The 20,542-nt window shown below is 36.5% G+C and overlaps 1 long non-coding RNA gene across 2 annotated transcripts in view; it reads left to right on the top strand.

Annotated features, from left to right (window-relative positions):
* The window catches only part of LOC108640692, a 74,116-nt gene extending 57,551 nt beyond the window's left edge, over positions 1 to 16,565 (top strand). Inside the window, exons 4-6 of one of the 2 annotated variants that reach the window (XR_001921409.1) lie at positions 2,360 to 2,425; positions 15,410 to 15,461; positions 16,538 to 16,565. This is a non-coding gene — a long non-coding RNA (uncharacterized LOC108640692). Of the gene's footprint in view, positions 1 to 2,359; positions 2,426 to 4,134; positions 4,295 to 15,409; positions 15,462 to 16,537 lie in introns of those variants that run through there. The other variant, XR_001921408.1, reaches the window with a different exon arrangement.
* Positions 16,566 to 20,542: the final 3,977 nt, after the last annotated feature.

The following is a 20,542-nucleotide window of genomic DNA, read 5'->3' as shown; positions in this document are numbered from 1 at the left end:
ATCTGTAAGGTATTAACTTAGAGAGAGCGTCTCTGATAAACACTACAAATTGTGCAAAACAGTGCAAATTGTCTTCAACTCATTTATCTTTAACTCCAAATTAGAAAATGTTATCAATTACAAATCTGGTCTTGGTTCTTCTGTTTTCAAAATAGTATATTGGCCATAACTACTGTCACGTGAAATGTGGGAGTTTAGGTTTTTGCCTGACAGTACCCCCAGAAAAGTTGAAACCCTGGTGTCCAACAGTCTGTCAGTGTCTCGTAATGAGACCCTTCACCAACAGATTCACAAGATCAACCCCTCGACCACCCTTGTTAGGGGGGACTCAACAGATCCTGCCAAGGTGTTATCTGCTGCCAGCAACTGCAAGGACTCACTTTAACAGTTTATGGAATAACACTTTTTATTAACATAAATTGTGAGAGATTAATAAGGTTCGAAGGTTGTGGGTGATAGTGTCTACTGCAAAAATATGATTAAAGCAATCTACTGATACATATATTAAGCAAGCACAAGCTCTGATATGAAGCAATCTACTAATATGCTATAGGGTAAGCACAAGCAAAAGCTCTAGTTCTAAAACCACATTTAACGTGTGTAGAGCATATTTCTCACCCAAGACATCCTTCTGGGGGAAGGGAGAAGATATGCACAGCCTGTTGACTGATTCCAGCAGTTTCAGTGGAAATCTTCTCCCAGTTTCCCTCTGTCCCCAACTTACTTTTATTCTCTTTTCTTTATGTTTGGGTGGAGTTTGAATGGCTCTAGTCATAAATACCTTTTAATTCCGATTGATGTACCTAATGGGAGGGTGGTGGTGGTCATGGCTTGGCACATGAGGAGGGGATTCAACAGGCTTGTTGGCTTCAGCAGCAGAACATCTTGATTTTCCCTTGTCAGACGGGTAATGTACGGTCTCAGTACCACAACGTTCTCCCATTCTGCTGGGAATGGAGAGGGGGACACGTAGTCTCTACTTCATTCCACACTCCATTCTGCTTCTCTGAGCAGATCTTTATCATTGTATTGGGGAGCGTGTCTACCTCAGTCCATCCAGGGAGTTGCAGCTGCTTTTTACCTAAAATCCTGAGTCTCGTCTAGGTTTAACTCTATCCATCATCCCACAACTAATATAAGATTCTATGAATTTCATCATGTAGGGCAAATGATTTTGGAAGAGCATTAGAAAATTGTGCATATGGTGAGAAAAGGAAAATTTTTATGAATTTTTTCTGTCTTGAAGCAGAGCTTTGATATCTGACACAAAGATATCTCTGCTGAAGCATTTGAACACTCAAGTCTGGACAAAGAAGAGTGTGTATGGAGAACTTTACATGCTGAACTACCCACAGTGAATACTAACTACCCATAATGAAGGAGGATCAATTAGAGAACACTGCAGTAATGGGCATGGAACCTAATGCATCTAAGCTAAAGCTCGTCAATGTTATTGGCAGGACCAGCTCTCTGGTCCTTGTCAGCCCAAAGCACAAAAGACTGAGGAGAGATGCTATTGCTATAGAAAGCTGCCCAATAATGGATTGTCACTTGAAATAATGGAGAGAAGACTTTTCTTGGAATTGAATGAATGGTCAAAAGCCAAGAGGCTATGAACACAAATTGCAGCATGACAAGTTCAGGTTAGGCATTAGTTTCAAACATTGAAACTTTTTTCTCACAGAGATTGTGGAGTCACCTACATTGGAGACAGTCAACTCAACTTCACGTGAACCTGAGCAATCTGATCAAACTTTGGAATTAATTCTAATTTTTAAGCTGGACCTGCCTTGACTTGGGGATAGGACTTCATGATTCCCAGAGATTCCTTCCAACTTGAAGCATTCTAATATTTTGTGATAAATCTTGGAGTCAGATTTTGAGACATAGCTCATATAGGCATATAGCTTGAGATATAGAGAATTGGAAGCAGAGGGGAACACTGAACAACTAAGCAGCATTTACTTGTATAAAACAAGATACTGTGTGTAGTATTAGAATATTTCTGAAGAAATCGTCTACTGCCATTATGGATGAAAGAGTGAATCAGAATTAGAATGATTTGTGGGTGGAACTATGGTTAGCAAGAGTGGTTTCTTCACTTGCTTTGTAATACTTACTTGTTGTTTCATGCTAAAATAGAGATTTATCTACATACCCATATGTAAATCTGAATACTGGATTTGTACCTTGTTGACATGATTTATAAATGTTTGATTATAGCTGCAACTAGCTGATGGAAAGAAGTATTTCCTAAGCAACATGTCATCACTTCATATTTGTGATTTGTGGTAAGAAATAGGCTCAACCTATTTAAGTTCTTTGACAGTAAACATTATCATATGTTTTTCCCTGATAGGTTCATTATTTCAAGTGACAGATTTTGGCATTAACAGCACACTCAAAGGCGGTTTGAGAAGTCCAGGTAAAAAGCTATTTTGCATAATGAGAAATCTTGCATGATTATGAACAAGATAATTTTCAGACCTGTGTGTGTGAATACTTGTGAATTAACTATGAACTACGGTGACAGCAAAGAGAAGGGTGAAAGTAATTAATTTCCACATGTTCTTGCAGATCAGCTTTTTCTACGCTGTTTGTCATTATGGTACCTGAAGTACACTGACATATCAGAGGCAGAGGTGACTAACAGAATGATAAGTGGTCTAGCGTGGAACAGCCATCAGCCTAGCTGAGATCAGAAACTAATGTAAAAAACCTGAGAGAGCGGGAGAGGTGATTTTTTGAAATATCTCGGGAAAGCTCTTCAGCGGAGATCTGAAGACATGTTTACTTTATCTATGTTATAGGAACAGCCCATGTACAACAAAAAGCATTCACAGAATTCCTCTGCAATGTAGTCTCACAGAATGTACTGCAAAAAGGCGGGGTATGAATAGCAGATACATGAGAAACTCACACATAAATGTGTTCAGATCTGAGGGAAGGGTTACAATTCATTTTGTATTTAGGGAAAGTGGTGTCATTAGTATTCCATTCCCTCTTCTTCCTGTCCGATGGTAAACTCAGGGCTGCTATTCTACCCTCCTCAAATAAATATATCTGAAAATATCACTGTTTATCTGTCTGTAAAGGCCTTAGTCACTTTGACTGAGTTCTCTGTACTAATTGAAAACCCCTTAGGATGCAAGCAAAACATTTATGTATCTGTTGCATATTTTTTTATATTCCTTAAGGAAACATCTGTTTTATAAAAACAAATCTGCTTGATGATTTGCTTCTTCTGATAAAAGAAAAGCTGTGAGGGCATTTCTCAGCAATATTATACATGTAGTTTAGTTTGTCAATACTGGATAAATACCATAATGTTTTTATATTTTGTGCTACTGCTACCGCTAAAAGCAGCAGCATAATATTTATTTTCAGTGCTATGGAATATTTAGCCAGTTACTAAGGAATTAAAGAATAACAATGAAACAGTCAACAACATCATGTCAATTGCAGGAAATTATTACCTAAACTCTTAAAAAGAAGTTCTCTAAAAAATTTATTGAAATTTATAGATGATAGCTGCCTCACCCGGAACATATGTTTAGACCAATATAATGTGAATGATACATGTTAATATGCATACTAATCATTGTAAGAAGAGATTGAGAGGCAGTATATCTTATATCTGAAATGGTGACAAAACTTTTTCTTTTCTTCCATAATCAGAATTACACTGCAATGGAAATGGGGTGAGAGTTATAAAATTATTTTGAGTCTTAGTCTATAGAATCCAGCCTAAGCAATCAGCTGAAAGTACTTCAAACCCTTTGATAGGCACATTTAGGAAACGCAATCAACACTGCTGTGGAAGTAGTCTGAAGCACCTCTTTCTGATTACTACAGACATATTTTTACTTTTCCTTTTTTCTGTGGATGTGTGGATTGATGACTGCAGACACACACTTGCAAACACACTTGCAAACTGCACAACAACTTGCAAAAGAAAGTATGCCCTTTTCATGACAGTGTTGCCTGCTTTACTTTCAGTGTAGCTCCACTTCGCATCCATCTTTATCACTCAGTAGAAAAGTTGTGTTGATAAATAGTGCATAGATTTAACACTCAATCAGTGTACAACCAATAAATTTCTCTATAAGTGGACACTTCTTTATTTTAATCCAGGGAAAGAACACTCTACATCAAAAATGCCTCCGCTGACAGTGGAAAGGATCCTGTATACACATGCTAGGATGAACAGTCTGAGTGAAGCTGAATTTCCATAAGCTCAAGATTTGGCAAGAAAAGATATCAAGGCAAAAATGCAATAAATGTGGGTCCTGGTTTCAGCTGAGATAATTTCTTCTGAGTAGGTGGTACATTGTTGTGTTTTAGATTCAGTACAAAAATAATGTTGATAACACATTGATGTTTTGGTTGTTGCTAAACAGTGTTTATCCTCAACCAAAGACCTTTTCGCCTTAAGCTCTGCCAGTGAGGAGGCGCACGAAAAAGATGGGAGGGGGCATAGCCAAGACAGATGACCTGAACTGACCAAAGGGATATTCCACACCAAAGAACGTCATGTCCAACATATAAAATGGGGGAGTTACCTACAAGAGGGACCAATTAGGGCCTGGGGACAGGGTCTGCCATCAGACAGTGGGCGGTGAGCAATTGTATTGTGCATCAATTGTTATTTTCCTTGGGGTTCTTTATTATTATTATAATTTTTATTGTTTACTATGATTATGGTATTTTAATTTGTTTCAGTTATTAAACTGTTCTTACCTCAATTGACAAGTTTGACTTTTTATTCTCCTCCCCATTCCACCTGGGGCTGGGGAGGTGAATGAACAGCTGCATGGTGCTTAGCCTGGCAGCTGGGCTTAAACCACTCCAATGGAAGAAAGAACATGGAAAATTTTTAGGGAAAAAATGGAAATATGGCAAGAAAGCAGTACAACTATGTGGTTGGACTGATTTAGGCAACATTTTATAAACAACATCAAGCTGCAAAAGCATCCAAAGGTTTTGGTTAACAGAACAAAAATTTGCCTACAAGTGTTTAGGCCCTTGGTATTACAATATTCCAACAACAATTTAATATAATATCCATAAATATTACTTAGGACTCTGCTTGTCATAAGTTAAACATATTCAGTCCAAGATTGCTGGGAACTGGGAAGAGTCAGGAACTTTCAATGTGAATACAGAGAAGAAAAGTCTCTTCCGTTGCAGTGAAGTATATGTGATGTTAAAGGTGCTGATTACTTCATTTAATGTGACACAGAAAGGCAATAGGATGCTACAGCTAAGAGGGTGATGCAAGACCAACACAGATTGATTTAAAAGGAACCAGTGCTCTTCTTCAAAATCGATGTATAGAATTTACAGCTCAGGTAAGCCGTCTGCATAGCAAGAGCCTTCAGTGTGAGATTCAATTCCTCTGAAGAGAAACTACAAAGAATTAAGCTGAGAGTAACTTATTTGTCCTTTGTAGTTCAAACATAAAAGTAATGTTAACTCTGACTAGCCTAATATTTTATGTACAGGCATCCCTAAATCTTTTCAGCACATTAAGTCTTACAGGTCCTTAGACAAGCATATTCAGTCCCAGAATAAATTGAAATAACCTGTCAGACTTTATTACTTATTCAGACTAAATCAAGTTTCCCGTGAACAGAATTGCAGATACCTGACTTTTTCACCTGTCAAGGTAGGCTGTTATTGTGTATGGTAGAAAATGAAGAAAGCAAAGACAGCTTTATTGACAGGAGATGTTCCTGCAGGTTGGTTTTTTGGTTTTTTTTTTTTGTTTTCTTTTTTTTTCTTTAATGTCTAAAAGTATAAGTCTTTGAAAATCGATGTTCTTCTTAAAAGACATTTGAATGACCACTATGACAAGGACAGGTGTTAAGACCATGGGGGCACCAACAGCCTTGATTGTCCCTGCCCTTCCCCTTGGGACTTCCCCTGGGGAGCCACTGGCCTTGACAGTGCCCTGACAGTTCATTCTGGCAGACCTAATAGACATGAATTTTTCTCCTTCACAAAGAAAGACAGCAGTGGTAAAAACCTGTTCACAGAAGATGTTCAGAGATCTGATAGGAAGTCATGCTCTGGAAACCACATTCCTATGCTGTGTACTGATGAAATGATTTTAAGAGGAAATCCATTCACAATTATATTTATATTAGGAAAACATAAGGAAATAAGAAAAAAACCAAGAAAACAGTAGGAATTCTTGTGATTTTGTAACAATTGTATCCTAATTGCCTTGAGAAATAGTGATTGAATAAGAAAACTGGTTGCCTGTAAGAAGGTTTCTTTTCTTCTTTTAGATCTTGAAAAAAATGAGCATTTTGAAGCTATTCTTTCATAGCTCAAAATTATTTCAGGCATGCTCTTAAGTTCTAATTTCTTCTATTTCTGTAGAGGAAGGAGAGTATCCCTCTGGTTTTCATAAAGCTTATGCCACACTTTTTTCTTGACTCTCTTTCTTACCTTTCTTCAGTTGCATGAGCAAAGCAAGGACACCCTTACAGTATCCTAACACAAGAAAGAAATATTATAGGGGTATTTGACTAGTGAAGTTCCATTCCTCATCTTGTTTAGTGTATAGCATTGCTGCATGTGCAGGATCTTCAAAGAGTAGGACTTGGGATTTTTTTAGAAGTCACTGCAGTCACTGCAGTGATCATCATTATGAAAGGTGTGTCTATGTCAGCAAATGCAGAATCATCGCATTATTTTGGCTTGAAATAATGGAATTATGAGGTTGGGTGTACATGTTTCTAAACTAAAATGCCTGTCTTCAAATCCTAGGTTGGGATTCAGACAACTACTATGTTTAAGGACATTTGAAAACAGTGTGTGTGAGGATCTGAGTATCAGTACTTTGCAATTTCATTGACATTTCATTGACAGTTCATTGACATTTCCAAGTCTCATTAAAACATGTCCATCTAGGAAAGATGATATTTGAACAACAAATCAGCCACCCAAGCAGATGTCTAGAGCCATCTGAGAAACAGGTGAGATACTTTAGTGTTTAAAAAATTACATTGGACAGGTACATTATCAGTTTTGCTGTAGTTGATATAATGTATTACTCATTACATTAATGTAGCTAATAAAATTTATTATGGATAGATGTAGTAAAATGGAATGGAATATAATATTACTTAATGATTCCTTGAAATATTAAGATTCAGTTCTCTTACCATCAGAAGGAAATATATTTTGCTCAGTACATGATCATTCTAAATTGTTTTCAGTAGATGAATTTCTTTATCATAAATGGTAATGAATGAATCCTGGTTAAATTTCAAGATGCAGTAGTTTAAAATAGCATTTGGACATATTGTCAAAAGGATGTAAATATTTTTAAAGTTCAGAAGGCCTCAAACTATCACTTTCTGTTTAAACTACAGTATTGATTTTTTCTCCTAAAAGAAAGACAGTTTTGTTTTTCATTAGTGTTCTAATTAAAATGGGAGTTTATTCTCCAAACTACCTCTCAAGAATAATAAACTGGTTTAAACTTTAATTTAAAGAAAAACCTTGGGGGAAAAAATCATATTTCCTTGACAACATACAAGATCAATACACTACTTTCATAGTTGCCATTCAAATGTGATATATTATTGAAAACACAATCAGTTTAGAATTTATATAAAATAACACTTTACAGGCCAATACTACTACTCGTCAAAGTTTTAACTACATAAAAGGTTATATTTTACACTCCTAATCTTACATATATATTTAACATTGAAAATGATTTACTGAGGGAAAAAACCAAAACAACTAGGGAATAAAAAGGGGTAAAAGTTGGATGCTAGCCTACCAGCTTAAGGCACTAACATGAATTCTATAAGACAACAGAGAAACATTTGAGAACAGGGTCACCAGGAAGGGCAACCCACACCTTTAATGAGCTATTTGTCTCTCTTTAATGCTTTAAGTGATTACAACTGGATTGTATGAAACCAAGACTGAAGAACTAAGAAAGAGAGGCATATATGCCCTTTCTTTGGAGTGAACAGAATAGCCCATTCAGGAAAGCAGAACTATTCATAATTTAGTTTGAGGATCCATGCAACTTCTGGAAAATCAGGCTACCTTTACAAGATTCTCTCCCTGGGAGTCAGCATTTTCCAGGAAGTTATTAAGTGTAATTGATATACATTTATGCAGGTGGAAGAACTCTTTCAAGGTAAGAAATGAGAAATAGTTGGCATTTTGATTTCTTCATAATTTTCTATTTTTGTATAGTTTCTTATAACTGTAGTTCCTATAACATCATACATGCTGGAAAGAGCAAAAATTTTTAAATGAAAATAAATCAGTAAGCTATATCAGTATCTTTTTTATCTGAATCTGCTCTTGCTTAATCGATCCTCTCCTCACTCACTTAAATATTCAAAAAACTGTTATTTTAATTTTCACTTTCTCTGACAGCGTGGAAACTACTAATAAGCTTTTATTTCATGTAAAACAGCATTTTACTATGAATATTTGGACCATATCTGTCAAAGGCAGGATCAAAAGAGAGGAAGGAATATAAAACGCCTCTTATAAACTAGGACACTGCTGCAAAAATGTTGAAAGTTCAATTAATGATGGCAGTTATTTTTCTAAGAAGCCATTCAAGGAAAGTGAAGTATACATTCTCTTGCTGTGAGGCACAGATGAAAGTTATTTCACTGATTATATCTGAATTTTAATACATTTTAAAGAGAAGTATTAAATGTTTGAGAGCCCAAACCAATCCATAGACATAGAAATCAGTTTAGTCCTCAGAAAATGTTGAATTCAGCTGAGTGCTCAGAAAATGTTAATTCAAATCTCTTCATTTACTATTAAGTCTTAAGTTTAGTCCATAATCCTATTTCTACAGACATATGTCAGGAGTTTACTGCACGTGTTTGAACTTCAAAAAAAGTTTCATTTCAGTGAAAGTCATATATCAGGTGGTATATTTGTTTTTATTTTTTTGGATGAGCATAAAATATATTTCCATTAAAAAAAGACAAGCAATTTCAAACTATAGTTTTCTGGGAATGTTTCATTTCTATGCAAAACAGGTAGAATTAATCATTCTGAATCCTCAAAATAGCATCAACACAGAAAAGATGTGTAGCTACAGGGGAAATAAGGATTGTACCTGAATGTCTTTGCAGATGCCCAGTATTCTTCCAGGTACAGTGCTCAGTAGACATGCTAGCAAGAGGAGAAAAAATTAAACTGAAATCAAAGACAAAAAATCCTCAAGGTTTTTGTTGTCTTCAGCTATAACTTTATAGAAAAAATAGTAAATATAGTTGCTATTATGAATATAATTGAGTAATTTGACATTAATGCCACCTTATGCATTTTGCAAAAGGAAGTGCAGGAAAAAAATATTTTCCTCTTAAAAGTTCGTGTTTGTCAGAATAGTGTCTCTAGACACAAACATTATATGTCTAGTGTTGTGTTTCCCTCCTGGCTGTTTCTAAAGAACATTTACACCTTTTGGTTTTGTACCCAGGAAATCAGATGTTCTTGCATATTCTCTTCTGCAGTTGTATTCTTCAGCGATTACTTTTATCAGGTAATATCTATATTTAGCTTTCTCTCTTCCTTTAGCTCCAGTACCTACTTTTATAATTTCTGAACTCTGATATCCCAGTTGGCACCCAAAGTGGCTGCTCTCCCAGTAAATCTAGCTCAGTTTCTTAACTGTGCAGGCAAACCCCTGCCCTAAGGCTGCATGGGCAGGGTTGGGTCATGGCCACAGGGTTGATCCCAGAGTGACAGTAGAGCATGGAAAGCAGTGGAGCTCAGATGTATGAAGGGGTGGGTTTTCTCTACCACCACAGGCAGACTTGAGCTGCCAGACAGAGATAACCCTCCTTGAACAACCACTGCACTTCTCATGAACAGCTCCTCTTCCCAGTGTGGTAGCCAAAGAGACTTGCTGGTTCTGCTATAGGTGAAGTACACAGAGGTTGGTAGCTATTTACTGTAATACAGTAATGAGATTCCCTTGGAAGCTGTCCATTTTAGCAATCTCTAGAACTGATCATGCTTCCTACTACCTAAAAGCAGTTTTAGCACTGTTACTAAATGCTCAGAGCAACATAAGTGTTCTCAGAAACGGGTAGAATTCAAATCCATTCTGATACAGGTCTAAACATTAAAGTAGAAATAATATTTCAATATTTCCAATCATTTTAAGATACAGTCCTTAAGCTAGTACAGCCACAGATGATAGCCCCAAGTCTGGTATTACAAGATGGTATCTACAGAATGAAAGTCTTCTATAAAACAAATTATTAGTTTCAAAATAAGCATTAAAACATGTTTTCCTTTTGAAGATAGCATGTTCAGCCACAGCATTTTAGAATTAAAAATTAATAATGAAGAAAATTACTTATCCACCCACTAGACTAAGAAAAAAATCAAGTCATAGCACAAATTCACCCAAGTGCTCTTTATATTTCATTTCAGTTTCACAGCAGAAATTAGAAGTAAATGTTTGGGGAATGTGGTTTCCCATTTTAATTCTACTTAGAGAACAACAGAAGAACTGGATTCAGTTACCTCAGGCCTGTGTTTCCAGGCAATTTACAGTGCAGAGCATTGCACTACCAATGAGTCAAGGATATCAGTCTGCTACAGTTTATTGACTAAATAAAATCAAAAACAGACAAATCCTGAAGAGATACAGTCTTAGGTTCCCAAAAGCTTATCTTTTTTTTCCAATTTATTTTACTTCACCAAACAGAAGATATTACTTTTTCCAGTAAACCTTATGCCATTGCAATATGACAAGGATGCCTCAGTTACCAAATGCAGGATCACTGTGGCAGCACTAAACTTATGAGCTTGTACATTTGTGCCTGATGGAGTGAGCCCAGAGGAGGCCACAAAGATGATCAGAGGGCTGGAGCACATCTTCTACGAAGACAAGCTGAGAGGGTTGGGCTTGTTCACTCTAGAAAAGAGAAGGCTCTGGTGAGATCTTATAGTAACCTTCCAGTACCTAAAGGGGCCTCCAAAAAAGCTGGAGAGGATCTTTTTACAGATCTTTTTACAAGGGTATGTAGTGATATGACAAAGAGAAATGGCTTTACGCTGAAAAAAGGTAGATTTTAATTAGATGCACAGAAGAAATTCTTTATGGTGGGGATGCTGAAGCATTAAAACAGGTTACTCTGAGAAGATGTAGGTGCCCCACTCCTGGTGATTTTCAAGGTGAGGCTGGATGGGGCTTTGAGCAACCTGGCATAGTGGAAGGTTCCCTGGCTATGGCAAGGGGGTTGGAACCAGATGATAATTAAAATCTCTTCCAACCCAAATGATTCTATGATTTTCCTGACATGGAAGGCCTAGCAATGAGAGTGGTTTAGTCTTACACTGTTATCAGGGAAGCTGATGTGGGAACAAGCTGAGCCAGCCGCACCTGCAGTTTAGTTAATCAGCACCAAAAAGGAGTGTCGGCCTTGACTGATGTTTTGCCAAAGAGAGCGTTGTGTTCTCAGAGTAGAAAACCACTTACTAGTGTGCCACTGGAATCTGGCACTAAGATCACTCAGGAACACAAAGAAAATTTGATTTATTATTAATCTCTAATTCTAAAAAATTAGGGTTCTGTGCCACAGTTCATACATACTGTGTGTATCCATGTGCAAATATATGAACATTTCAGGGAAGCTCTTTGCTTTCACACACGACTAGGGTGTGTCACTGACATAGACAAACCTTCATTTAGGGCTTCACATACACACATTATTTCCAATCTTGCTTATTTCTATGGGAGCCATGTAGCCGGCTACCTGGAAATCCTCTTGACTAACAAGGGCACTGTAGAGCATAAAGAAATTGTGGACTTCATTCTATGTCTACATCAGCAACTGTAGGATGACATGTCTCTAGTGAACTGAATACAGCCCTTCTGGATATACTTCTGTCTGAGAAAGTTAGTATAGTCAAGAATTGTCTTCAAGTCCTTGTTATGTGACTTTTAGCCTTGGTCAGCTAGAGATCCTGTTCAGTGACATGATGTCAGATTGGTGGGACCACTTCGCCTCAACAATGAGGGAGCCAGCAGTATAAGAAAGTCTTTCAGACGCTGAATAAAATGAACAAGACCATCTGTCATGGGTTAGTTACATTTGTTTAACTCCTGTTGGGTCAAACTGGAAAAGTTTGTGCAAGAGCCTGTTTATTGCCCTGTAAGTCCTTTCAACTCCCAGTTCCTGACAGTCAATGACTAATCAATTTGGAATAGGAAAGTTCATCATGGGAAAAGGCACAGTCAAGGTCCAACCTAAAACCATCTTCCAAACATGATTTAAAACCCTGTTCCAGGTTCCTTTAGAAAATAGAAATGAAAAGGATCAATATACTCACACAATCGTTCACCCAGTAAACTCATACAACCTTTCACCCTCCAGTGTTTCCCGAAATATTTAAAGATAAAGGACAGTGTACATATTTCCATTCAGTAACCATCCAATTGCTGCATTCTGGACATCATAAATCTTAAGGCTAAGAATTCCTCCTTTAAAAATACACAAATACATTAAAAGAAAAAAGTATGTTGATGCTGTGCCAGGAGTACTATCTATTGCTCTGGAAAAAGAGGTTGAAATGGATAATAAAATAGAAAGGGCATATTACAGAAATGTTTTGCTTCACAGACAGCTATCCATGAAGATGGAGAATCCATCTTTTGAAACATAAACTTTTATTTCTATTCAAATTCATTTGGCTTCAAATTCCAACTATTGGTCCCTGCCAGAATTAACTGACTTTGAGGACTTTATAATTTCTCCCTGTGAAGAAAGGAGTAAGCTGTAATTGTGTCTCATTAGTCTTCTCTTTGATAATCTAAATTATACAAAACTCATTATTATTTTATGTAACAAATTTTTAATTCATTTCTTTTCTTCTTCTTTTCAATTTCTTTTTAAGAATGTGGACACCCATGCTGAATGCACCATTGCAGAATTAATCTCATCAACACAATAAACACAAGCCATGCATGCTTTTGAGCAAAACTTTCCTTTTTGTACAGAGAAAAATCATATTTTTCTTTTTCATCTGAAGCTTAAGTGGCTTGTCTTCTATGAACCCAGAGTCCTCATCAAAATCACTGTTTTTCAGTTTTTCTTTTCTTTCTTTTCTTTTCTTTCATCGTTAAGATTTATTTTTCTTGTTCCTAAATGCATAACTTTCCATTTTGTGGAACTAAACCAGTTACAGCTTTCAAGTGGGCACATTTTTATGTAAAATGATCTGTGTAACTGACTCATCATAATCACTATTCGTGTTCTGGTAATTTCATGTCACATTGTCAATAGTGACATTTCTGCAGGAATTTCTTATAAATTCTTCTCTTTATCCTGCTAGTATAATTACTCTTTATAATCCAAGAACACAACACTTTCATGGCACTCTTTATGTCTTCTAGGTTAATCTTCATTTTTTTCTCATGTCCTTATTTCCACTCTTAACTCCTCTACAGTGGGGAATTGTGAATCACAGGAAAAAACAGTTGCTGAAAGATCAGAGAAAGAACAATGTTTATTGAAAACAAGATCAAGACAGTGCTCATCCTGGTAAATACGGTGGGGGTTTGGATTGAAGTTCCTGCATTCAATTCTAACTGAGCTTATTACAACTGTAGTTATTACCAAAATGGAGATTAAAAGTAGGAGAGTACTGTTGAAGCAACTAAAGGAAAGACTTGGGGATGAGAGAGTAGTAAAAAGTATTTGATGGTTCAGGGATTCACTGAAAGAATATAGCCCTCTGCTTCATAAAACAACCCAATGATACATTTGTTCTAGTCATCAGTGTGGTCAGCCATCTAGATACACAGCTGTTAAATCTTATTGCAGAGGCATTTGGTATGGCTCATTGTTAGCGTGATAGTTCTGATTACACTCACACAACTGCAACTGCTACACTATTTCCAGACACATGTACCTTTTCTGCTGGCTCACCACACAAAATGAACCACATGCAATGGAGTAAAAGGTAAAAAAGTACTGAAGCAATTGGGGAGCCAATTTCCTTGAAAAATTCTTCCTTTGTCTTTCTGTTTTTATTCTTTTTAAGTCTTCGGCTTACTGTGAGACAATTCCTTTTTTTCCAGACATCTCATTACTTTGTGTTCAGTGCTGATTTTAAAATTGAAAACAGACCCTGATTCTGAAGAAATATAACTTTTAGATCAGCAACTGAATCAAGTATTTTGACCAAAAAAAGAATCTACTATTTACAGATATAACAAAATAAATGTAGAATGGCATAGGAAGTGGGCTGAAACCCACTATATTTCCCCTTTATATTCTATTTGTATTTTATGAAAGACCAAACTGAGAAAGCAGAAGACATGGCTCCCTTCAGTTCTGCTATTTGACAGGAAAATACCCACCTTTAGACTCGAGTGTCACATTTTGGTATAAAGGAACCACATCTTTTGGCAATGTTTTGGTGGATTAGCTTCCAATACATATATGGAATAAAATAGATGTCTTCTCTTATTTTAAAATCTTGCCTAGTGATAATGTCTCTGAATTCCTTGACAAACTCAGAGGAATTCATGCTTGGGGGAATGACATTTGCTCAGTGGGCTTCCTTAGCAAACACATGAACTATGTATTCCTCCAAATCTAAGGCATATGTTTTCCGATGGGCCATGAAAACTGGGGTCCTGAATGATGGTATCAGATGTCAGCAAGCATCCTGAGATGCCTCTCAGAGTAAGCCTTAGCAATGCCTCTTCAGAATGCTGTAAGAAGAATATAAAATATTAACAGATGCTGTCTTTTCACACTGTTGGACCTGTTGAACTCAGATTTTTAACTGTTCTACTCTCCTGATAAGAGTGATTCAGACACAGTAGTTCTAATCATGGAGTCATAGATTCAGATATGCTCTCCTCTGACCTGCCTGTGTTCCTGAATGCAAATAACTGAAGCAGTAAAGGGAATATTTCCTCTACTATATTCTTTCTGGTTACAGGAAGCAAACAATTATTGGGAGTAGCAACAAACCCCTGTCTCTCCTACAAGTACAGCATTGACAGCAAGACTTCAGGTTTCAGGGAGATCAGACCAAAAAAAAGCAATATCAATGTTCCTAAGACATAATCTTTGCATCAAGTCCTATATTCCAGCAATCAGAGCACTTAATAAAATAACATCCAATTCTAAAGCATGTAAAATGCAAAAAAAAAAAAAAAGAAAAAAGAGAAGAAAAATTCAAACTTTCAGCATGAGACCTGGTATGTAGCAAAAATCTCTAAGTCTAATTACTCAGTCTACAGACGTAGGCACTACTTGTTAATTTATTATAAGTTACAAGGTTGCCTGGGTTGATCTGCTGTTTTCCAGAATTTGTGTTCCTTGCCTTCTATGTCTCTTTAAAGATGCGGTCTTCTATTTTTCTTTTTCTGCAGAAGAGAAGCCAATTGGAGTTCTTGCAGCAAGCAAGCAGAGAAAACTTCTTCTGTAAGTCAGAGCAGCTTTGAAAAGGGGGACAAAATAGCAAGGTGTATTTTCAATTTTAAGAGAAGTCTAAGAGAGGATCTTCTTACTATTTTATATTACTTGCTGGCCTACAGACAAGTTTCAGAAAAACCTTTTGGACATGACCAGCAAAAGTACAAGAGGCATTGGACAAAAGTTTCAACAACAGAAACTCAAGTAGACATTTTTTCACACCTTGAAAATTACCTTAACCTTGCAATTAGTCCTCCGTGTGATCAAATTGCCCCCAGACATCCAAAGTATTCTATTCAACCTATAAGACTACCAAATTTATTCCAGTATTTTCTTCTGTTAAAAAGAAGTATTTTATATTCTGGAAGGTATTCCGGGTGCTATAATAAAGAATATAATGTTTTTATCCTTCATCATATATACTTGAAGAGCTGTATCTTTTCTTGAAAACAAATAAGCTCTAATTAATTTCATTGAAAAGTTTTCAAAACACAATAAAGTAAAAGAGGTTTGCCTAAAGCACATGGTTAAAATGAGAAACTTTTATTTTAGGAAGTTGGTATGTGGGAGGGTGAATATTTCCTAGGATAGGTAACAATTTATTTGTCTCTGAAAAATGGAATAGAAGAAAAGTTCCTAAAAATGGAACTACCAAATAACTTCTTGGAAAATATTACCAGAATATGAATGGATAATTTGTATAGTACACAGAGCTGACTCAGACTAAAAATAAATAGAAAGATGTAGCTCTTTCTACCCAACAGTTCAGCCAATTCTGGAACTCTAAATAGGTGCCTCGAATCACCTTTTGTTCAGAGGTAAAAGTCTCATAACCTAAGTTACAAGTTCTGCTCAGGAAATTGTAGGTCAGAACCTAACACCAGAGCCCTGGCACCCCCTAAGAGTCATGTGAAAGTAAAATACAGGTAGTGCTCAAGACATGACTAGTAGTATCTCTTGATTGTCTTTATTCATGTGAAAATCAGACAGTCCAATAGCTACTGTCAGTTTTTTCTCATGGGCAATAAATTAACTGTGGGAAAATATCTTCCATTTCCACCCTACTTGCACTCTCTAAACCCTAGAATCATCAAAGGCAAAGAATAAACTACCAATGAAGTTGCATTCAGCAGGAAGATGCATCCAGAAAATTCTCCACCTGAATTCTGGACACCAGACAGAGATTTATGCGTGAGTTAGAAAGGGATGAAAAACGGATTATTCACAGAAGCATATTTTGGGCTCTCTGAGTGGGTTTAAGATTTAATAAACACGAAGGCCGAACAAAAATTCACAACGGTTGATAATTCCAAGGTATTGATCTCAGTCATCCAGTGATATATCTGTATAAACATCATCAGTATTTATGTGTACAGCCTGAAGAAAGCAAATTATTAGCAGCAAGAAACTCTGAAATACTGTGAAATATTAGCCAATCCATGCTGCAGGATAGAGTAATTCAATTGTTGTACTGCTATGACTGTAAAAGGAAGGGTTGTAACTCAATGTGCTAAAAGTATCTTAAGTGTTTTCCTTAACTACAGTGACAAAATTCGTGTGGTATTTTTTCTATCCTCTGTCCCCAACTGTATAGTTAATAAAAGGAGAATTTCTCTCCAGCACTGCTCACAGAATTTTCGTGCCTATCAGTTTGTGCATTAAAGAATGCAGGTTTTTTTCTTCAAATATTCAAGTAATTTTTAAAAGCAATAGTAAAATTATATGCTCCAGTCAAGGTACCCATTTCACCAACTTTTAGGACTGTCATGCAGTCTGGAAAATCCTTTCATGGCAAATAGGATCTTCCTTTCTACTATATGTAGTATTTAAAGCAGTATTTTTTATAGAAGAAAGCTCATCCATTATTCTGTGGATTTTTAGATGACCTATTCTGCGCTTTTTATTCCCCAATGCATGAGTGTCAATACTTCGGTTCTGTAAAATCACAGTTTTGTAAAGAAGCAAAAAAGTGGCATTAATTTATAATAACTCACAGGTAAAGTGCTGTACTTCCACAGTATTCAGAAACACAGGACTTGCATTCTCTTATCTGCTAATTTTTGACATCTTCATTGGTGGGATCAAACCATTCCATCTCCACACAGGCAAATTCTCAGCCCAGCTCTTGTGAACCTTCCAAAATGTAACACAAAAGCAGCTGGGGCAGAGGTGTCCTTTACAAGCCTCTTATTTCATAGACCATTTTCCTGTGAAACCACCTGAACCACTTCTCAGCCTGTCCAGCCACCACTCTGGACTCAGTCATGGTGCTGGACACTCCTGAAGGGAAAGCAGTAGGTCAGAGCATCAGAAAACCTGTGGCTGCCACTCCACAGTCTTCCTTCCAAACTCACAATCCAGCCAGCTGTGTCCAAGGTGGTGTTAGTGGGACCTCTGCCAACGTGCCACCTTCTGCTGCTGCTGAGCTTGGTTTCAGCAGCCTAGGGACAGAAGCAGTGCCTGCCTGTCCCTGTTAATGCTGTTTTTTTCCTATCTATCCTATCCTCAAGCTGAGCGCCTATCAACCCACACTGTGCTGATTATCACTCCTAAATCACAAATCACCAGGAATCCATTTCACCATTAACTCCATGTATTATTAGGCTAATTTCAGGCCATCTGGCTTCTTAATATACTGGGAGCTGGTAGCAAAGTTGCCAGTGTGGTAAGTAAATTCAAACTGATTTGAATTTTATTGTCTCTGAGCAAACACATTGCTGAGATGAATTAACTGGAATCTATCTGGCAGAACAGTGGCTTCCTGTCTCATTGTACGTCCTGGTCTATACCTGCAACCTGCACATACTAAGCTTGATCAACTGCTGGGAGCATGTGCCTAAAATATGAGAGATGTCACGTCTGTTTAAATCTGTCTCCCTTTGTGCACTCTGGACTCTAATGATTTGGAAGAATTGTGGTAGCAGGCTTCATTCCTCTTACTTTTGAAATGAAGCAAATCGATAAAGGCTTTAGTTCCCTTGCATCCCTCTGGGACCAGGATTCACCATGAAGTCCAAAAAGTGTAATTGACTAGTTCAAATTTTAACAGCCTTGCAGCAATAACAATAAAATTCCATATAATTCCAAATAACCTTCTTAGAATAGAGGCTGAGACTTGTTATGAAATTTGCAAAAAGTTCTTCTTTTTTGTTTAAATTAATTAATATCCCCCTCCCCATCATAATGATAAACATTTAGATAAGGTTTCATTCAGACAAGTTTTAAAATCTTTCTACTGGTTTCTGAATACTTTTGCTAAAAACTCCATTTTAATTACTTGTTTAGCATAATGCTAAAGTTATTTAAAATTAAGATAAATTAAATTAAAAACTGCAGAGAAGTTTTTCAAAATGAAAACAATGAGTTTGAAAAGTTCCTACTCAGCTTTTATTTTCAACACTTCAGTTTTATTTTCCTACTTGTTTAGCATGGTAAAAATAAGCCATTTTCTTTCAGACAGGAATAAATGCTCTAGTACAAGCTCAAAAATTACAATCTGGTATTATTTCTGTCTTCAAAGTCTTGACATAATAAGTATTATTTTAATGATATATGATATTCTGCTATTAATACAACCATCAGATGTTACAGAATGATTCATTTTCAAAATTCATTTTTAATCAACTATTTTAACAGAGAATGTACATGAGAAGCACATTAAGGAAAAAAATTGCTTTTCAAGAAACAAATATTTCCAGGTTAGAAGGCTTCAGCTTTGCTTCATTACTTCAGCTTTTATACCTGAAAATCCATTTAATTTTTGTAAGAAAATTAGAGACACTATCAACAACTTTTTTATTTTCAGGATGAGTAACTACATGTATAACAGAATTAACAAAGTAAGAGCCTGCTTGAGCTGAAGGTGTTCTATTGAAGATAAAGACATATCTTCTTGTTAAATCACTCTATCTTGTAAACATTTTCAGACATTTAGTTATTTTTAAGTTTTCGGACTTATTTTTCCTTCAGGTTATTTTAGTTTTGTTGGTTAGAAAGTAAGGTTGGTTGCCATCCATTCATGTTCTCAAGTCTAAAGGTTTGCTGCACTGAGGTTGTTATAAGCCCATCAGTCTGCCTCTCTGAAAGGGCCTGTCTTAAAGAGATATTGCCCATCTCATATACCACAATTGTACTGGTTTCTTTAATAGGGATCTCTGTCATAAGCTGATGCTTCCAGTGAAAAGAACATTTAATTATTATGACAATTATTTCCTAAAGTGGAATTTTGAGACACCCAAACAAGTGAATTACACTAAATACAATTTATTTGCGCACATAAAAATAATTACTGCCGCACAAGAAAATGGGAAATATAATACATGAGGAGTAGAATGGATAGTCGACTTTTGTTTGCCCGTTTCAGATGATAAAGATTTTTTAGTCATTAGTCTTTGTGTGCTTACTCTGAATAGAAAGAGCCTCATTATTTTATTTTGATAGTGTGGTAAACTGTGCATTATAGAGGTAAAATAATACCATTTTGTGAGGATAAAAGTTACTGAAATATTTTCAGACAAAATTTTTAATCACACAGTTATAAGTAGACATTTATAAAGCAACTAACTAATTGGTATTAACAAAATGTTAACAGATGAAATTTTGGTACACAATCTGAGGTGCCATGTTTTTTAAAGGTACCATCCATCTTCAGCAATTTCATCATATAGAACTTAAAGTCCAGAGAAATCTATAATGAAAGGAAGCAACAGGTTTTAAGACATCATATTACAGTACAGAGTGACTGTTAAATCTAATGGACACCTGGAAGACCTCAGGAGTGGCTGAGGTCACTTGGTCTGTTCATTCTGGAGAAGAGGAGACTGAGGGAAGACCTCATTGCAGTCTACAACTTCCTTGTGAGGAGAAGAGGAGGGGAAGGCACTGATCTCTTCTCTCTGCTGACCAGTGATAGGACCCAAGGGAATGGTTTGAAGCTTTGTCAGGGGAGGTTTAGGTTAGGTATTAGAAAAAGGTTCATCACCCAGAGGGTAGTTGAGCACTGGAACAGGCTCTCCAGGGCAGTGGTCCCAGCACCAAGCCTGACAGAGGTCAAGGAGAGTTTGGAAGCACTCTCAGGCACATGGTGTGAC

The sequence above is a fragment of the Manacus vitellinus genome, unplaced genomic scaffold (assembly GCF_001715985.3).
Source record: "Manacus vitellinus isolate BGI_N305 unplaced genomic scaffold, ASM171598v3 scaffold_4_pilon, whole genome shotgun sequence".
Lineage (NCBI taxonomy): Eukaryota > Metazoa > Chordata > Aves > Passeriformes > Pipridae > Manacus > Manacus vitellinus.
The sequence above is the reverse complement of the archived record's forward strand: the minus strand, read 5'-3'. Positions and strand labels throughout refer to the sequence as shown.